The sequence below is a fragment of the Tamandua tetradactyla genome, chromosome 11 (genome assembly GCF_023851605.1).
Source record: "Tamandua tetradactyla isolate mTamTet1 chromosome 11, mTamTet1.pri, whole genome shotgun sequence".
NCBI lineage: Eukaryota > Metazoa > Chordata > Mammalia > Pilosa > Myrmecophagidae > Tamandua > Tamandua tetradactyla.
Genome location: NC_135337.1, coordinates 6,253,879 through 6,267,566, shown reverse-complemented (window position 1 = coordinate 6,267,566; position 13,688 = coordinate 6,253,879). Strand labels below are relative to the sequence as shown.

General features: G+C 34.7%; 1 pseudogene; it reads left to right on the top strand.

The window, feature by feature from the left end:
- Positions 1–8,008: 8,008 nt before the first annotated feature.
- LOC143649364 (septin-2 pseudogene) lies at positions 8,009–8,479 on the top strand (annotated as a pseudogene).
- The last annotated feature ends 5,209 nt before the right edge of the window (positions 8,480–13,688 follow it).

Below are 13,688 nucleotides of genomic sequence, written 5' to 3'. Positions count from 1 at the left end.
AATAAAGAAGTTCAAGGAGTGAGTATTCCCCTGTGTAAAATTCTGCTGAGTGTTAATACTTGAAAGCAGAAAATGAAATACTGGTTTTGGAGTTACTATATGATCCACAATCTCTGCTTTCAGTGATTCACAGTCAGTAGTAGATATAAATGTGCAAACAAACGAATTTCTTTTAATGTAATTGACAGTATAAATGTTTTAAGAAACATAATGAAGTGAATGATATATTTTAATACTGCATCAGAGAAGGCCTTTTGGAAGAAATGGATTTTGGACATGAATAGAAATGCTACAGGTGTACAAGAAAGATAAGATAAAATCAATAATCAAGGCAGAATAGCATGTAAAGCCATACAGATAGAAAACCTTATTAATATTGCTAAAGTTTAAAGGATGAAACGAAGAGTAATTAGGAAAACCAAACCATAGTTTCTTTGTGGAAGACTTTGTGTGTAATGTTGCAAAACTTGGACATTTGGCGTGGAAAAAGGTATAGAGTTTAAGCAAAGAAAATCAGACTTTATTATTTAAAATACAGTATTTTAAAATTTAAATTTTGCAAGAGAATAAACTATAAGATTATCCTAACTCTGTCATCCAGCCCTCCAGTTAAGAAAAACTTTTGTTCTAGAAAGATCACTAAGCATAAATTGGAACAGGGTGAGGCTACTGCAGCTATTGAAATAATCCAGGTAAGAGATGGAGACATTTAAATTGAAGGCTAGTGGATTAAATCTAATATCTGTCCTAAGAAAAATGTCCATAACTTGATCATTTTAGCAGTAATAAAATGTCTCTTACTTCATGCAGATGTAAATTAATGATGTCAAAGAGCAAGCTGCTTTGGTTGATATAAAGGTTAGAAATAAATTATTCATAATCCAGGCAACCTGAATTTAGTAAAATTAATAGTTCATAGACTGTAATAGTACATCAAGAACTTTAATCAGTGGCGGACCAACTGTGGGTTAGAAGTAGGAAATGACAAACAGGAGACAGATAAGACAGCATTATTTAAATTACAAGATCATAGAGGTTAGAGCTGGAGGGAAGCAAAAAGATCATTTAATTTTAACAGATGAGTAATTTAAGACCTATAGAAGAAATTAAAGTTAGTTTCAAGGGAAAAGATAGTTTTAAATAATGACTTTTAATTTCTGTATGTGTGTACACAATTTATATAAATGGATCATTTAATATTTTAGTGTCCCCTTTTTGTTTATCTTTTGCTTCCTCCCTTTCCCTCACTTCTCCCCTCTTCATACACTCAGCATTCCTTTCACCCAAACTTCCCCTCTCCTTTGTAATCCATAACAATAGCCTAGGATGTATCTTTCTCTTTTTTTTCTCCAAGACAATTAGATAGATAGAGATAAAATTTAGTTTACATTTTTACATTGTGTAATAAAAATTACACAATATTATGTATACTTTTCAGAGTCTTGCTTTACTCAATATCTCATGGAAATCTCTCTAAAACATGTTGTATAGTTCTAAACATTATTTTTAGTGACTGTACACTATTTCATGGATGTACCACAATTTATTCAGCCATTTCCCTATTAAAGGTTGTAGTAGAGACTTTTAAAATGATTACCTTTATCAAATTCTCCTTTTCCAGGCACAAGAGATCACACTTCCCCTCTGTCCTTGATGAGGTCATGTGACTAGTCTGACCAATGGATTTTGGGTAGAAATGTATATTATTTTTGAGTCAGAATATTTAATTAATGGTGTAATACCCTCTGTTGTACCCTTCCTCCTGCTTTAGAAACTTGAGACATCCCAAATGACGGAAACTCTGTCATCCTAGCTCCCTAAGTGAAAATAACACGGAGGAAAGCTCCTCACTAATCCATCATGATCATATGGTATGAGTAAGAAATAAATTGCTGTGATGGTAAACCCAAAAGTTTTAAGTTGTTTGTTATTGTAGGTATAACCTACTCTATCTTAACTGATATAATGGGAATTCCTTTTGCTTCCAGTTTTTCTGCACAATGAAAAATGTTAACGTCAATGCTTTTATATAGGATAAATTCCCAATATTGGAATTTGTGGGTCTGTGAAATGGATATATACTTCTAAATTTTTGGTAGATATTATCCAGGAGAATAGCAAAATAGTAAAATGATAACTAAGGTAAATGAGTTAATATACATGTTGGGAGGTACCTGGCACAAAGCAATTGCTGCATAAGGATTAACTTTTATTTTTATTAATAAAATCAGTATTATGAATGCACATGATAGGTATTCAGTGGGTTTTAATGAACTTGGCACACTATACTGAAGTGAAATTTTGATAGATGTTATCCAGGAGTAATAGTAAAATATTTAATCACTGGTATGAAAATATATTAAAGTACAAATCAAAAGTTGACTATCTATATTGTCCAAACAAATTAAAAACACTGTTCTTATAAAACTGGTTACCAAGTGATATAAACTGTAGTTCATACAGTTTATCGAATTACCCTAATATTTTTAAAGTTTTAAAAGATGTTACTCTCTTATTTACTTGATATGGTCTCTGAAAAAGCCTCTGTTTGAACTAAGAATTGTTAAAGGTAAATACATCAATGCCTTCCATTGATTTACCCAGTAATAATCATTATATGACCCACAGTCTCAATAGGTAGAGAATTTCTCTTATTACCAACAATGTTGTTCATGATGCCAAATCCTCTCATGTATTTTGTTTGCCAACGAAATCACAAATACAGTTTTTTGGATTGTCGTATTTAATTAAGACAAAACTAATTCTTCAGGTCACTCTACATAATATGATATGCCAGTTAATAGAATGAGCTTTATTGCTAGGCCACCTGAACTTGGAATCCTAACTCTGCCACATAAATTCTTAGTAACCTCTCTATGGCTCAGCTTTATCATCTGTAAAATGGGGATGATTATGGTAACTGGGGTAAATGATTTAATATACATTTTGGAAGGTGCCTGGCTCAAAGCGATTGCTATAAAAGTATTAGCTCTTATCTTTATTAATAAAATCAATAATGAATGCACATGATAGGTATTCAGTGGGTTTTAATAATTTTGGCATACTATATTAAAGTGAAATTCAACATGGACAGTGAAAAGTGGGTTCCTAGTTCCAAAGTGGCCTCAAGGGCTATCTCCATCCTTAGCAGCCTCCTCCCTGTCCTAGAGTACTTGACATGTTGGCAGAACCCATATTGTCAGCTGGTATCTGCTGGGGTAGATACTATTATTACCCAGGTTCTCTTGAAACTTAAGTAAGTTGGAGCCTTCAGTTCCCACAAATAGACACATGAGGGCAACCCAAGAGGAGCACTGACTGGTGATGGATGACCTCTGTCTATTAGGAGAAATTGAGCATGGAACATTGGTCTGGAGAATCAGCTCCACTATAGAGCACTCTCTTGCCTTACTGAGGTATGCATCTGTTCTGAAAGACTCAGGGAAAAGGCATATGGTATATGGGAGCCAAAATAAGTTGGTAAGTCAGCAAATAGCTAGACTTAAGAATGGCCTCTTGGAAGCACCCATCTGTGGTTTCCAGAGCCCAGGCAGGGGGCATGAGTGGGGCATGGAGTGACCCTCAAGAATCCTAGTAATATGGGGAAGGCAATAGTTATGCCTAGGAGACAAGATTTTTATCTAGTGAGTGTGTATCTTACAACCTGGATTAACTCACTTATACATTCTAGTAGTGCTGTTATAGATTTCTTAGGATTTTCTATGTAGATGATCATATGTGAATAAAGGTAGTTTTACTTCTTCCTCTTCAATCTATATGTCTTTCGTTTAAAAAAAAAATTTTTTTTTTGCCTTATTGCGCTGGCTAGAACTACCAGTAAAATGTTGTATAAAAGTGGTGAGAGTGGAATCCTTGCCTTGTTCCCAGTCATTTTATCTTTAAGTATGTTGTATCCTTAATCACATTAAGGAAGTTCCTTTCTATTACAAGTTTGCTGGGAATTTTGCCATGAAGGAATATTAAATTTTGTAAAATGGTTTTCATGCATATATTGAATTGACTACTGTATTTAATTTTTAATCTGCTAAATGGTGAATTAAACTGATTTTTGAATGTTAAACCAACCTTTCATTCTTGGATAAATACCACTTGGTCATGATTTTTATTCTTTTTAAGTATTGTTGGAATTGATTTGCCAAATTTTTGGAGGAAAAATTCTTGCATCTATATTCTTGAGGAATATTGGACTGTAGTTTTCTTTTTCTGTAATATTTTTACCTGGTTTTGTTATGAAAGTATTCCTGGCCTGATGACATAAATTGAGAAGTGTTCCTTCATTCTCAACTTTCTGAAAGAGTTTGTGTAAAATTGGCATTATTTCTTTCTTAAATGTTTGATAAAATTCACCAGTGAGATCACTGGGAGTAGAATTTTCTTTATGGTGATTTATTTAATCATGAAATAAATTTTTTGAAAAGGTATGTGGTTATTTAGAAAGGCTATTTCTTCTTGAGTCAGATTTTGGTAATTTTTGTCTTTTATGAAATGTGTATTTTGTCTAAGTGATTGAGTGTATTGCCATAAAGTTGTTCATAATAGTATATTAGTCTTATGTCTGTTAGATCTGTAGTAGTGTCTCTTATTTCATTTCTAATTTTGGTGATTTGTATCTTCTTTTTATCTTGGTCACTCTGGTTAGAGATTTATAGATTTTATTGATCTTTTCAAGAAAACAGCTTATGATTTTATGATTTTTCTCTATTGTTTCTCTTTTTTTCTATGTGATTTATAGTATCTTTATTTTTTGCTTTTATTTTGCTTACTTTGTGTTTAGTTTTATTTTAAAGTGGAAGTTTAAATAATTGATTTAGACTGCTCTACTTTTTTTCTAATATATGCATTTAAAACTATACATTTCTCTTTAAACACTGTATTGGCATCATCCCACAATTTTTATATATTGTGTTTTCATTTTAATTCTGTTTTAAATATTTTTCTAACTTCTGTTGTGATTTTTATTTGAGCAATTGTATATTAAAAGTGTGTTGTTTAATTTCCAAATATTTTGGGATAGCCCAGGTATGCTGTCTTGCTGATTTTTAGCTTAATTCCATTTCAGTCAGAAACAATACTCAGCATCCTTTCAACCCTTTAAAATTTCTTAAGACTTGCTTTATAGCAAAGATACGGTCTATCTTGGTGGATGTCCCATGTGCACTTAGAAAGAATTTGTATTCTCTTATTGGTGAGTGGAAGATCTATAAATGTCAACTCTGAGAAATTGGTTTATAAAACTGTTCAAGTTTTCTGTATCTTTACTGATTTTTTTTGTATACTTTTTCTTTCAATTACAGAGAGAAAAGTGTTAAAATTTCCAGCAACAATTTTAGATTATCTATTTCTCCTTTTAATTTTGGTCGTTTTTTTCTACATGTCTGTATGTGTTTTGAAACACTTTCTATGTGTATACACATGTAAGGTTGTTTGGTTTTCTTGAAGAATTCTTTGTTAATATAAAATTCCAGTCTTTATTTGTGTAATATTCTCAGCTCTGATGTCTAATTTATCTGATATTAATTTAGCCATTCCAGTTTTTCTTTTAATTATTGTTTGCATAGTGTATGTTTTTCTATTCTTCACTTTTAATCTGCCTGTGTCTTTACATATAAAGTGGTTACTTGTGGACAGGATATGGTCAGTACTGATTTTTTAATCCAATCTGAGAATCTTTGCCTTTTAATTGGAATGTTTAGATTATTTAATATAAGTATCAATATGTTTGGGTTTAAGTTTACCACCTTGCTATTTGTTTCATATATGTATCATTTGTTCTTTATTCATTTTTCCTCTGTTCTTGTCTTCTTTTGCTTTATCTGAGTATTGTCATGATTCCATTTTATCTTCACCATTGGCTTTTTGGCTATACTTTTTTTTAGTGGTTCCACTAGGATCTACAGTTTACATCGTTAACTTATCATAGCCTTCCTTCAAATAATATTATTTAACTTCATATATAGTATATTAATTTTCCATTTCCCTTTCTTGACCTTTGTCCTATTTTTTTATTTAAAATGTTATTGAGATAAAAATATGTATCATAAAATTTGCCATTTTAGCATTTTAAATACTAAACTAACTTCCCATTCTCTACTCCAATCCTGGACTCCGGTAACCTGTAGTCTAGTCTATGACACTATGAATTTTCATGTTCTAATTACTTCATGTAAGGGAAATCATAAATATTTGCCCTTTTGTCTTGCTTATTTCACTCAAAATGGTTCATCCATGTTGTTTTATGTATCAGAACGTCATTCCTTTTTATGGCTGAATAATATTCCATTTTAAAAATATATACAACATTTTGTTTATGCATTCTTTAATTGATGATTTTATTTCTGTGATATCAGTAAAAAAGTCTCTCCTTTCATTTCTGTTTTTAGATATTTTTATCTTCTCTCCTTTTCTCTTTGTCAGCCAAGCCAAATGTTTGCTGATTTTATTAATATTTTCAAAGAACCAACTTTTGCTTTCATTGATTCTCTTTATTGCTTTTTTTGTTGTTGTTAGTTTCATTTATCTGCTCTGTAACCGTTGTCATTTAGTTTCTACTAAACACTTTAGGTTGTTTGCTCTTGTTTTTCTCATCCCTCTGTGTGAGGTTAGTGTTCTGATTTGGGATCTTTCATCTTTGTTCAGCATATAGAGTTATAAATTTCCCTGTCAGCATTGTCTTTGCTACATCCCATAAGTTCGGTACATTGTGCTTTGTTTTCATTCACCTTGATGTATTTTCTAATTTTCCTTTTGATTTATTCTTTGACCCATTTGTTGCTTAAGAATGAATTATTTTTACTACTCTGAGTGTGGAAAGATGGTGGAATAGGAAGCTCCAGGATTCAGTCCTTTCACCAGAACAACTATAAAGAGGCAAAAAATGCCTGAAACAACTATTTCAAAGCTCCAGAGTCCAGTAGAACTCTGTGTGGCATCCAGGGACAAGCTAGAGAAATAGGCTTGGAAAATATGGTAAAGATAAGTAAACTGTTCTCTTTGCATGGAGGTTACTGGAGCCCATCCCCTCAATACTATGGCTAACTCATGGGGACAGAAAGGGAATAAAAATCCTCTTTCCCAACATCAGGAGTGGACATGGCCAATCATTGATAATGGCTTTTGATTAGAGACTTTGGTTGATGGGGGCCTAGCTCTTAGGGTGGTTTTTATTCTAACCCACAGTAGACAAAGGTGGCTGAGGAGACTTTAAGACATTATGCTTCCACAGGTCTTCAGGGAACAGTTGAAGGGCCACATTTGCTAGGCACATCAAGAAACCACAGCTTTGGGGAGCTATGGAAGAAGCTCCTGTCACCCTTCATGATCCCCTGGGCAAGGCAGTTTAGAGTTTATCTGCAACCTCTCCATGGGTTCCTGGCCTTGTTCTGGGTGAGAAAGACTGAATTTAGAAATTCTTCTCTAGCTTTCCTCCTGTGGTGTTTTGGAACACCTCAGAAAATCATGTCCTTAAAGCTGTTCCATTTCTGTGAGTGTAAACATAGTGTAAATAGATTTTCATGAAATTATTTCAATTAGGGCATGGCCCAGTGTTGGTCTTAATCCTCTTACTGGAGCCCTCTATAAAAGAACGACATTTTGACAAAGAAAGAGAAAGCCAAGAAGCAAGAAACTGATAACAAGGAAACCAGGAAGGAGAAGGGAGGCCAGCAAATACTACCATGTATCTTGCCATATAACAGTCCAGCATCACCAGCAGCTGGTCTTTGAAGAAAGGCTTTTCACAACCTCAAAACTGTAAGCTTGTAAGCTAATATACTCTCATTCTTAAAAGCCAACCCATTGGGTGCCTGGTCTTTGGTTGTCCACGATTGACTGAACTTCACTAAAAATATCTAAGCAGCAACCAGCTCAGTTTGTGAATCCAGAAACTCCTGGCTATGTTAGATTTGAAGAACTTCTCAATCAAATGCACTGCTGCTTTTACTTTATTTCACCTTTTGGGCATGGCCTTAAGCCCTTGGACATGGCATTCATGAAGGTGGTACGTAACAAGGTCAACATTGTGTCTGTCATTGCCAAGGCCAACACACTGACTCTGAAGGAGCAGGAGCAACTCAAGAGGAGGATTCTGGATGAAATTGAAGAACATAATATCAAAATCTATCACTTACCTGATACAGAATCAGATGAAGATGAGTATTTTAAAGGGCAGACTAGACCTCTCAAGACCAGCATTCTAGTTTCTGTGGTGGGATTCAATCAAGTGATTGAAACCAAAGGCAAGAAGGTCAGAGGCTGCCTCTACCTGTGGGGAATCATGGAGGTGGAGAACCCAGAGCATGATGACTTCCTGAAACTGAGGACAGTGCTCACCATCCACATGCAGGACCTGCAAGAGGTGAGCCAGGACCTCCACTATGAGAACTTCTGCTTTAAGAGGCTCAAGAGGGGTGGCAGGAAAGTGGAGAATGAGGATAAGAATAAAGACCAGATCATGCGGTAAAAGGAAGTTGAGCTTCATTGAATGCAGGAGATGACTGAAATAATGCATGCACAGATGCAAATGCAGGGGGAAGATAGTGATGTCTGTGCTCACAGGCACCATGTATAAGGAACTACTCTCCAACATAAAAAAGGAAACATTCCAGAGGAGGGATGAAGTTGCAAGCTTTTCATGATATGGTTGGAAGATTGTTCATCCCAGTTTGACAATACCTGTGCCTGAGAACTTAATTTTTAAAAAAGTTTTGGTGTATTTTTTTGTATGGAGTATTTTTAACATTTGTATTTCATTGCTATATTATACTTTGTATTTTGTGAGTTGAACTATCCATTTTCATTTTTTCTTCCTCCTTAACTAACCATTACTGTTAGAATCATTTCAAAGATCAGTCAGCATATTTAGTTAATATTGCATTTTTCATTTCAGCTGGCCTAAATGACTCATTATTGATGAGCACTCTTGATTTGTATCTAGAAACAAATTCAGATTTACTCAGAATGTTCCTGAGTGTAGCGACACCTATCCAGTGATACAGAAAGAAGAGCTGTGTTAGTGCAAGGCCATTATTTAGCAATAGCACCATGCAGAACTCTGCACTCACTTCCTTGCTTTTGTGTGGGCAAAACACCTAAAACCAGTTTTGCTGCTAGAATTCAACACTCTTAATTCATCTGCACATTTGTAACTGGTGCCATGCTGGCAATGGTGCTAGCTAAGCCCTCATCCAGGTTCATAGTCTTGACACAAAAAGAATTTAGAGACAAGAGGACCAGGAGAAATAAGTAGTAAAGTTTATTAAAGAGATGGTGAGGGAGTACACATTAGAGAGATTATGAGTGGAGTGGGCTAACTTGTTATATAGGAAAGTTTTGCTGGTAGCAGATTTCCATAGTAACCTTTGAATACTTAGGTGTCTTCTTTGTTCTAGGAGGAGATATCTAGCAGAATTTGTGGTTTGTTGTCAGATACCTAAAATTTGTCTTTGGGCAGACCCTCTATTTCCTATCATGAAATAAGAGTTTATTTTGGGCCCATGATTTTACAAGCTTTTATGATTTTATGAGATTTGGGGCCTTTAGGGGAAAATTCTGTCCAGGCAAATTTGCAGTTTGCATTAGTTCCTTTGGAGTTAGATAAGAAATAAGAGACTTGCAGATGTTTGTTAACTCTTTCAGAGCTGAATAGGAAACCAGGGGCTTAGTTGTTCTATTTTATCCTGCTTCACATTCATATGTTTAGCAACTAAAATGAAATAGAATTATCCATTGAGATATGTGTTTATGCATAGCTTTTGTTTTAAAACAGGCTCTTAAGGGCGAATTTTAAGAAGGGTCTGGATTCTGATGCTAGATAATTTTTAAAACCACTATTGCAGAGAACCCACCACTTTGGTAGTGGTCTCCATTTGTGTTGATCTTTTGACCATGATGTGCTTATGAAGAAAATCAAAGTAGCTATAGGCTCCAATTTTCAGATTGCACCTGAGATTCTTTCTTATATGAGGATGAGAGTCAGCAAAACTATTTTTACTCAATTAAGTTTAAAAAGAATTTTTTTTAATTAACAATTGGACTGTCCAGAAACCAACAATTTTGTATGTTTATACTGTCCTTAATTGTGTTTTTCTGTAAATGTGTGTACTGAGATCTTCTCCCTGGAGATGTGATTTAATCAAGAGTGGTTGTTAAAGTGGATTAGTTGTCTCTACCCATTTGAGTGGGTCTTGATTAGTTTCTGGAGTCCTATAAAAGAGAAAACATTTTAGAGAAAGAAGGATATTCAGAGAGAGCAGAGCAGAACGGCATAGTCACAAGAAGCAGAGTCCACCAGCCAGTGACCTTTGGAGATGAAGAAGGGATATGCCTCCTGGGGAGCTTCATGAAACAGGAAGCCAGGAGAAGAAGCTAGCAGATGATGCCATGGTCACCATAAGCCCTTCCAGATGAGAGAGAAACTCTGATTGTGTTCACCACGTGCCCTTCCACTTGAGAAAGAAACCCTGAACTTCATCGGCCTTCTTGAACCAAGGTATCTTTCACTGGATGCCTTAGATTGGACATTTCTGTAGACTTATTTTAATTGGGACATTTTATTGGCCTTAGAACTGTAAACTAGCAACTTATTAAATTCCCCTTTCTAAAAGCCATTCGATTTCTGGTATATTGCATTCTGGCAGCTAGCAAACTAGAACAGATTTTGGTACCAGAGAAGTGGGGTGCTGCTGTGCTTTGTAAATACCAAACATGTTGGAACAGTTTTTTAAATGGATAAGATGAAGAATCTGGAGGAGTTGTGAGATGCCTGATAGAGAAGGCCTAAAATGCTTTGAAAAAACTGTTGGCAGAAATGTGGACTCTGAAGCTACAGAGATGAAGCTCTAGACAGAAATGAGGCAGGTATTATTTTAGACTGGAAGGAAGGTGATCCTTGTTTTAAAATGGCAAATAATTTGGCAAAATTGACTAGTGGCTTTGGTTGGAAGGTAGATTTTAAAAGTCATAATTTCTGTTGACTTTTAACTGGACATTTTTTTTTGACCTTAGAACTGTAAACTAGCAACTTATTAAATTCCCCTTTTTAAAAGCCATTCTGTTTCTGATATATTGCATTCTGGCAGCTAGCAAACTAGAACAAACATATTTCAGAATTTGGCATGGGTTTCAATTCCACAGTTTTAGGTTTCTACTTCTAGCTGCTCTAAAATACTGGATATTAAAAGAGGTATCAATTCAATGATTCACCAATCATATTCATTGTTAATCCTATCTTCTCTGTGTAATTCTGTCCCTCTTTTTAGGGGTTGTTTGGGCTATGAACATTCTAACTTTTTCATGTTGGAAGAGTCTGTCAATAATATGGGGTAGGGAGATGGAACTATCTGATGTTATGGAGAGGTTTCAGGATTTATCTGGTCCAGGGACCCATCTGGAGGTTGTAGGTTTCTGGAAAGTTACTCTAGTGCATGGAACCCTTGTGGAATCTTATGTATTGTCCCAGGTGTTCTTTAGGATTTACTGGAATGGTTTGGTTGGGGTTTGGCAAGTTATGATAGGTAGCAATATCTAATTGAGGCTTGCATAAAAGCAACTTCCAGAGTAGCCTCTCAGCTCTAATTGAACTCTCTCTGCTACTGATACTTTATTAGTTATGCTTCTTTTCCCCCTATTGGCTAGGATGGAATTGTTGGTCCCACTGTAGCAGGCTGGACTCATCCCTAGAACTCATCTCCTACATCACCAGGAAAACTTTCACCCCTGGATGTCATGTCCCACACAGGGGAGAGGGCAATGATTTCACATGCAGTGTTGGGTTAGAGAGAATGAGGCCACATCTGAACAAGAAAAAAGATCCTCCAGAAGTAACTCTTAGATGTACCTATAGATAGACTAAGCTTCTGTGCTACCTATGTAAACTTCACAAGAGTAATCCTCAAGGTCAAGGGCTTGCTGGTTTTCACAACAACAATTTTAAAATACAAACAATTTTAAATGTACATTAACTACCAAGTTCTGGAAAATATACTGCAATTGTTTAATTTGTCCCAAGCCTAAATCCAAGAAAACTTTTCCATATCTCTCAAAGATCTTTCATTTTACTTACTGAAATTTAGAATTAGATTTTATTCAGTTACTCCTATCCCAAGGCTATTTATATTTTAATAATAATTTTATTACTATAGTACCATTGCAAAGTTATTACTGGAAAAACATATTAACAAATATAGCCTATTTGTAGCATGTTTTATGCTTACCATTTCTAATCTCCAGACCCAGCAAAAAAATAATTCTAAACCAACCTTACCATATCTTTCTGTGCCTAGTCCTCCAGCTATAACTGCTTTAGGTGGTTAGGCCTTGGGACAGAATGAAGCCTGTCTTGCTGAAAGTTTTAGGTGAGGGCTGTGGAATTTTTGAGAGTTCCTATGTCCTTTAACTATTTCCAATTATTAGATTTAGTTTACTAAAAACTGTGACCAGGACCACTGGAAAAAGTCTTTGCTTTCTTCAGAGGCAGCTCTTTGTCAGTTTTCTGCTATTTTAGGGAAATTCCAGGGACAATTTCTTTCTAATGTCTAGATTTGTTTAGAGTAATTACAAAATTAAGATTTTAAATCTTGCCATTCAGAGACTTTTTTCTCTTTTTACTCTTTTACTTCAGGGTTACTAATTTATATAAAATTTATACAGAACCACCTATTTATTTCTCAAGCAATTCCAGTAAAGCTTTTAAAAAGAATTTTTACTTTGTTATTAACTTCTGGAGGTATGAGAATATACATTAAACAGGCAATCAGACAAATAGAAAGTTAATTACACAAGAAACAGAAACAGAAATACTTCTGAGAGGAACAACTGGAAGGTTGAATATATTGTTTCATCCCATTCTTTCTTTTTGCAGAACAATTTTAACTCTAATATCTTTAAATTTAACTGTAACAACAGTATTTTCATTTTAAGTCATTTTGAGGCCAGATTTTGTTATAGAAATAAACTGTTATTATACCGACAACTAAAATCTTTCCAATTTTCAATACAGCCCAAAATTTCCTTTATTAAAGAATTTCTATAATCAGTAACCAGTTAGGAATATTTGACCAATACAAATGTAGGAACATACTAACCAACAAATTCAAACAGCCACTTAACACTTATTATATTTAAGTAACACACCAATTAATAACTAGACCAAACACACCAACTAACAATTTAACAGGTAACACACTGATTAACAATTAAACATGCATTAAACTCTTTCTATACCTAGGTAACACACCAGTTAGCACTTAAACAGGCCTACTTATTTCATTAAATACCAATTAATGGTTAGATTATCATTTTCTAAGAGTATAATCAACAGACAAATTTAGATTAGGGACCCAAACCCTATACAGCATGGTACCCAGAAAATATATGTAGAGGTCAGAGCAAGGAGGATCATTATGGAGACATAATCCAAGCAAAGGTCACAGGAATCAAACTAAGCTATTTACTCCCTGATCTACTTTTTTTCCTGATGGCCTACACACTCAATTAGCTGTCTGGACATGGAACTGGAAATGGCTTCTCTCTTTGAAGCTTTTTATGGTACCAAAAGTCTCTGGAGCATAGGCAGAAAAGAGAAAATCTGATTGCCAAGCCTCTAGACTAAATTAAGTCCAGTGTCCGCAAAAGGCTTGGTCACTTCACTTACCTGCTACACTGGGGCTCCA